Below are 7,245 nucleotides of genomic sequence, written 5' to 3'. Positions count from 1 at the left end.
CTGTGTCTTCAGTTTATGCAAATGAAAGGGGATGGCTACTTTGAGCCGCTTTGCTTTGAGAGGCAGCCTATGGAAGGGAGCCACGGAGGGCAGAGTTGAGAGCCAGGATCTGCTCACGTGGGGCTTCTCGTAGTGCTCTCTGTCTCGTGAAGGCCAAATTGAAGCAACCAGCAGGTAGAGGAGAATGTGCCAGAATGGTCTGTGACTGGCAGGGGGGTGTTGGTTAAGGCTATGCTTTCAGGGGTCACTTCTCTAGCTGATGACTGGAGAAGGGTGTCTGTAAAAGCCTGGTCTTGCTAACCACGATGAGGAGCTGTAGTGTTTCTTTCTGAGCACGACAATGGCAGATAGTGCTGTTCTGAGGCAGCTGCTTTCTGCTGTGGAAGAGTGTCTTGCTCTCCCTGAGCAGAGCAAGGGAAGGAAACACAGTCTGAGTGGTTAGCTTTGAACTTGTCCTGTTGTTGGGTATGAAGAAAAGCTTGGCTGGGGCTGCTGGGAGCTGTGGCCCTGGTGGGTTTTGTGTACTGAGCTCTCAGCAGTGAAATACTCCATGAGTTTTCAGGTGTTGTGTGACTGGGCTGTATCTCTCAGCAGGCTTTAGAGAAGGGCTTTCTTTGTGTGCATGCTGTGTCTCCATTATGTCCTTGCTCCTAGTCTCTGCAGTCAGCGGGTTTACCATCAAAAGACTGTCTTTTTACTTTTGCTTGTTCTACTTCATCTGAATAGCTATTTCTCACTCCTTCATGAAGTCTGACCATTCTTCCTGCCATGGCACCTGCCTATTGTCCTTCACGCTGGAACAAATAGATGACGCTTCCCTGCTAACACCACCGGAGCCACTGGTGCTTGGGAAGATTTTGTCTTTTCCTGCGTGACAAAGCTGAGATCAGCAGGATAGTAGCCAGTATTCCCACCATTCTTGCTCTCTGAGAAACCTAGAACCCATCACCTACTGTCCTCTAGGTTACACACTGCCGAGCCACTTTCATCCACGTGAATAGCGATTAGAAGTTTTGACAGGGATTATCTGGACTCTGGTCCGGTTGAATGGAAAGCCTATGGCTCTATAGCCTTGCTTTTAAGTAGTGTTCTGTATTTTCCCTTTTTATTTGTAAAAAGAAAATCTGGGAATTTTTCAGTGTTTATTTTCCAAAGTTTAAAACTGGCATGGAATCTGGTTAAATATAAAAAAAGGAAAAGATTGTGAAAAATTGGCCGTGGGGTGGGCGGGAAGGATGTGATGTCAGCACAAAAGAATGAGGTTTCATTCAGTTTGAAATCAAAAAAGGAAAACAAAAGGCCAGGAGTCGGAAGGTCCAAAGCATCAGGAGGTTCATGAAAAATCAGACTAAACACTACATCTCTATCAACTCGTCCCATTATTTATCTACGAAAGAATTGTTATTCTCTTTCAGATATTTACTTTTATCCCCAGTGGTTTTACCAGTATTCCTGACTATTTCTGGGGCCTGCTAATTGCTACCCCAAACGGTTTTCATGAAGCTCTTCTTTGGCATTAGTGTGTAGAAAACAGAGAGCGTCATTTTTTTGGTAATGATTAAGGCTCTGTGACTTCTGCAATGGCCAGTGCGAATAGCTCCGGGACTGCCTGAGCAGATCTGGCAGCCCTGGAGTCAGCTAAATCAGCTGCTGCTCAGGCATTTGGGTGTGTGTGGGGGGGCTAAGGCTGGGGTTTGGGGCGACGTTTACATCGAGGGGCTCCCCGGATGTGGCCGGTATGTCCCTTCCGTTCCTCGGCAGAGGGGCCAAGGGGCTCCATGCGCTGCCCACACCTGCAGCCAATGGGAGCTGCGGAGCCGGAGGTCATGATGGGGATAGTGTGGGGAGCCCCCCTTTGCCTTCCCTCCCCCCTAGGAGCTGCAGGGACATGCCGGTTGGAGCCAGGCAGGAAGCCTGCGAGCCTCCCTCAACCCTTCCCCCCCAGCACCCGCAGCACCTCCAGACTGCCCTCCCCAGAGCACCCGAGGCCTCTTGGCCCAGGTTTTAGTTTGGAGTATATAGTACAAGTCATGGATGGGTTATGGGCCGTGAATTTTTGTTTATTGCCAGTGACCTGTCCATGACTTTTACTAAAAATACCTGTGACTAAAACATAGCCTTACTAATGATTTATTGTTAGCGGATCTATACTCACCATGGTTTCTATCTCATTAAGAAGTCGCTAGACACGAGGATTCAGTCTCTTTGATGATACAGACACCAATAAGGACAAGTGAACCCTACTCACTCAGATATGTAAACAGGGTCTGCATGAGCGCTCCTGCGTGAAGGGCCTAGACACCATTTGACCCTTCTTTTCTCCACTGTGCAATAACAGAGCTGATTAAGCATCAATTTAGAATCTTGTTATATGTCACATCGCTGAAATCACAGATAATCAGTAACCTGCTTTGGGACAGTGTCTCTGACACAAGAAACTGTGCATTCGGAGTGAGATGCTAACAGCTGAACTCAGCAAGAGCTGTGTTAAGCGGTGGGCCCTCAAGACATCCCAGAGTGGCGGGCAGAGCAGGGCAGTGAGTGGAGTGGTGAGTTAAGGGCTCTGACAGCAGGGCAAGCCAGGTGCTACCCACCCCCAGCCATGGTGGGAGGTGAACTCTGCAGTTGCATCTCTGAACTCTGGGTCTGCATTGGCAGAGGACAACAACTGTGAGTGGGGTGCACAGAAGGGAGGGGCATGTTAAAGAAACTTTTGGTTGCTGGACTTAAGAACCTGAGGCAAAAGGACACTGGGGTGAGCCTTTTGTTCACGGTTTTACGTTGATGAAGCCTGCTTGTGGCGTTTTCCCAAATTCCCTCCTTCTATTAAAAGTTTATTTTCTACACTCAGGCTCTGTGCTTGTGAGAGGGGAAGAATTGCCTCTAGAGGTGCCAACGGGGTGGTGTATAATTGTCCCAGGTTACTGGGTGGGAGCTCAAGCCATTTTCTGTGTTGTACTGTTGAAAAGGAACCCCTAGACATTGAACTCAGCCCAGGCTCCTCCTGGCAGAAGGGTTACAGATAGAATAAGGAATCCCTTCCTTTTCCTACGTGTTCTTCCATGTATAGACTGGAGTGGTCCCTTAGAATATGTGTTAACTACTTGTGCGAAACAATCTGTTCCAGCTGTGTGTGGCTCGAAAGCTTGTCTCTCTGACCAACAGAAGTTGGCCAAATAAAAGAGATCACCTCACTCACCTTGTTGCGCTAATATCCTGGAACCAACATGGCTACAACTGCACTGCCTATTAACCAAACATTGATCCTGCTTAGATAAAGTAGTAATTGTTAACAAATCAAAAGACTTTAAGGACAGAGAGATACTGGGCTGCAGGCATTTGGCTTAGAGGAAGCGTAAATGAGAAGATGGTGCGATTGTGCCTTCAAAAAATATCCTCCCAGTCTCCCATACACACTGTCAGACTAGAGACCTTCAGAGGGGGTGCTCTCTGCCGTCAATACCAGAAAGTCCATGCAGGACACTTTCAAAGAGAGTAGGACTGGTTGAATATTTTTTGACCAAAACTGTTCCTGTTTCTCCCTTGCCGGAAATAATATTCTTGTTTCCTATTTTTTCCTACACATTCTCACTGTCAACTTTTCCCAGTTAGAGACCAATAGTGTGAAGATGGGGCTTCTCGTCACAGTCATCCTTTTTAGCCTTTTCCAGTGGGGTGGGGGAAAAAGAGGGAAAGAAAAAAATGGGAAAGAAAGAGGGGGTTGGGGGGAACCCTGAAAATAGAAAACTATTTTTTTGGTTTTCAAAACGGAAAGAAATCATTTGACGTCAAAACAAAATGAAAATATTTGTTTCATTTGATTTAGAAAAATTTTGGGGGGAAATTTTCCATCTGACAAATTTCAAAGAGGAATTTTTCTCACAAATGTTGCACAGGAAATGGAACCAATTCTATTACTGAGTGATTGGCATGCACAGACCAAGCACTCAGTTTGCTACCAGCCAGTGCTCCTTCCAGAGGGCCTAGTATCCCTGTTTGTATTCAAAGCATCCTCCTAAATGCAAAATCAAGAAATGTTTTAAAAAATTAGCTAAAGGAGGGCAGACATAGGCTGTAGGGAGCAAGAGAAGGGCTAATTTGTGGTGCTGGGGTCCTGGTTGGGCATAGGGGAGCACGTTAACAATGCTAGGGACTCCAGGAGACACAGTCATTGCTCAGCTGAGTGAAACTCAACAGGTAGGAGTTTCCCTAAATTCTCCCAGCTCCAAGGACCTGTTCCCAGCCTTATTAATTCTAGTGGTGTCTTAGGCAAGATGGCTGCCATTGGAAGTGTTGGGTATGGGAAGAGGGGAAGAAAGCCTGAAGGAGCCAGCACTGGATGTAGGGCTGGGTGCAGACTCTGGGGAAGGCACTGGGTGCTGGAGGAGTCTGTGGTGCATGTCAGGAAGGCCAAAGATGAAAACAGGAAAAGGGAAGTTAGGAGGTTTTCTCCAAAAAATAGCAAAGGTGGTTTCCATGGCAGCATTGACTAAATTCCTAAAGACAGCTACTCACTACAATTTATGTCCTTTCCAGATGTTGCCATGAAAACAGAATTTCACAGTGTGCTAGCAAATGCAGATTCATATCAGGGAGGAATGAATCAGAGCAGATTAACCTGAAAGCCCTTCCCAATCTAGTGCTGTTCTGGAAATGACCCCAGAGTGACTGTTTGGAAGGTTCTGAAACGTTCCTTTTTCTCTTCAACATCATATATTTTGCCTATCTCAACATTTGTGGGTGAAGCTGAGTCTGTGCCCTCGAACTGCCATAATCTTGTAAGAGTGCTTGAGGAGACCTCCTCCCCAATCACCCATTCCCGAGTGAGAGACTTGGATAGAAAAGTATTCACCTGATGGTGTAGCTGATACTAATCTCCTCCTCACAATAATATTCAGCTTGCCAGCTACTAGAAGCCAAGCTTCTTGCAGTGTCTTAAACATAAACCTTTGCTTAACAGTTGGAGTGCATTTTCATGAGTCTCTGTTATATTGTCTTCAACCTTAGCAGTCTGTAGGACTAGTGAGCAGGGCCAGTCTGGGGGAGAGGGTAGATAGATGTGTGTAGATGATAGGAAGCATATTTTAACAATCAGCCAGATCCACTGGACAAATACCTGTCAGGGATGTTCTAGATAATACTTAGTCCTGCCTTGAGTGCAGGGGACTGGACTAGATGACCTCTCAAGGTCCCTTCCAGTTCTATGATTCCCCAGTGAGATCAATGGAAATTCTGCTATTGACTTCACTGAACTGCGGATCAGTCTCAGACTCAGGACAAACTGACAGCCTCTGCCAATTAAAATGTCCAAGCTTACTAGGGGGAGTTTCTCCCAACTCATAGAAAAGGCTATAGCTGTCAGAGTGGTGAAGACCAGTCAGGGTCTCAGACCCAACCATAACAATAACAACATGGAAAGGGTCAGAGGTGAGATCTGGGACGGGGAACACCGCTGAGTTGAGCTTAGGGACTCACTTTGGTCGGCTAATTAAATTACATTTATACATTTCAATGAGGAAAAACTGGACATATCTAAATTCTTCAATTTGAGCATTATAGAGATAATTAACAAACCATACTGATCATTGATTTTAACCAATGAGATGATAAATGCTCTTTAAAGGAATACTGACTACGAGAAGAGAAAAATCAATTTTGCGTTTGAGTTGAACTTCTGAATCTCTCATGTTTTTTTGTTTTTTTTCGTGGGGGGGGGTGACTTGAAATTAGGCACAAACCTAGAGATGATACTATGAATATAAATAGGAGAATTCTGAGTATGAGAGAATATAGATCTCACCTGAACAAAAATTCTGTCATGGTCTTACTCTCTTGCAATAGGAAGTGCTTATGCCACACTGTGCAGGAAATGAGAATTTTCATGAGTTAACTATGATGTCATAGATTATATCATAAAGCTGGTTCAGTATTCAGAGTGTGTAATCAGCACAAAAACTGATGGTGCATATGGCAACCATGCACTAATTTATGAAAAGTGCAAACACCAAGAACGGAAAGAAATTTGATAGGGTGTTAAAAGGGCATTTAAGTAGGAATAATGGGATGAACCTGAACAAAAATAAATTGTAAGTTAACTATTATGAAATTCTTCCTAGCAATGTAATCTGAATGAAAGGTGCCACAAGTACTCCTAATCTTTCAATTGGAAATCCATTCTATCCTATCTCATCAATCTACCTATCTCTTAGATAATCAACTCTGACTTCTATGCCTGCTACTTATAATCACTTAAAATCTATCTTTCTGTAGTTAATAAATCTGTTTTATAGCTTACCTAAAACAGTGTTTTTTGGCTGAAGTGCTTGGGAAAACTCAGCTCAGTTTACAAAGCCTACTGTGTGTTCTCTCCACATTCAGGGAGGGGCGGACTGGGTAATGAGCATACACTGGTCAGGCTTCTAACCAGTGTTAGATGATACAGTTCTGGGGTGTAAGGCTGAGGAGCTGTGGGGAATTGGATGGAGCTTCCCTATTGATGGTTCATGAGTGGTTGAAGAATCATTCATGTAACTCAGTTATTCTTCCTGGATTGGGCCCCACAGGCAAAGGAATATTACCTCCCCCCAGGTTGTGAATCATTCTGGAGCATAGACAGCTGGATGCCAGGCATGGGGCTGCAGTGTGCATGCCTAGAGGCAGAACATAGACGCCTTGGGAACTTTTACTGTAAAAATTTAAACTCGCTTGGCACTTAGGCACCTACAGTGTTTGGCAGTAGCTGAGTGGAGGATTGTGAATTCCAGTGGGGTTTGATTGTGGCATTTAGGCACCTAAAGGGCCTGCTCTCAGGCCCCCACCCACCCTGGGCAGGTGGAGGGTTCACGACTCCCCACAGCTGTCCAAGCTCCCAGGCTGGGCTCTACTTCCAGCCTGGCTGGGGGGCAGGGCCTCGGGGGAAAGAGGAGGGGCAGGAGGGCTGAGCCTGTGGTGAAAAGTGGAGGGGCAGGCCCATCCACTTTCAAAAAGTGGGAGGGCCATGGACCCTTGGCCCCCCTTGTTCCGGTGCCCCTGTTTGGGTGGGTATGACAGGGTCTCCAGGGTGCAACCTAAACTGTGGGACCACTGAGCCCTCTATCCCACCAGCCTGGGGTATCCCTCTCACACTCTGATGCTGTTTTGCCACAAACCTCTGGCAGGTACTGCACTTACACAGACATCACAAGAAGCTTGGCCTCTAGCAGCTGGATATTATTTTGAGGAGGACATTAGTATCAGCTACACCAG

General features: G+C 45.9%; 1 non-coding gene across 1 annotated transcript; it reads left to right on the top strand.

The window, feature by feature from the left end:
- Nucleotides 1-225: 225 nt before the first annotated feature.
- LOC114020823 lies at nt 226-439 on the top strand. Its single transcript, XR_003565573.1, has one exon. It is a non-coding gene; the product is annotated as a small nucleolar RNA U3 (small nucleolar RNA).
- The last annotated feature ends 6,806 nt before the right edge of the window (nt 440-7,245 follow it).

This window comes from Chelonia mydas, chromosome 2 (assembly GCF_015237465.2).
Source record: "Chelonia mydas isolate rCheMyd1 chromosome 2, rCheMyd1.pri.v2, whole genome shotgun sequence".
NCBI lineage: Eukaryota > Metazoa > Chordata > Testudines > Cheloniidae > Chelonia > Chelonia mydas.
Note: the sequence above shows the minus strand (reverse complement) of the source record. Positions and strands in the feature narration are given on the sequence as shown.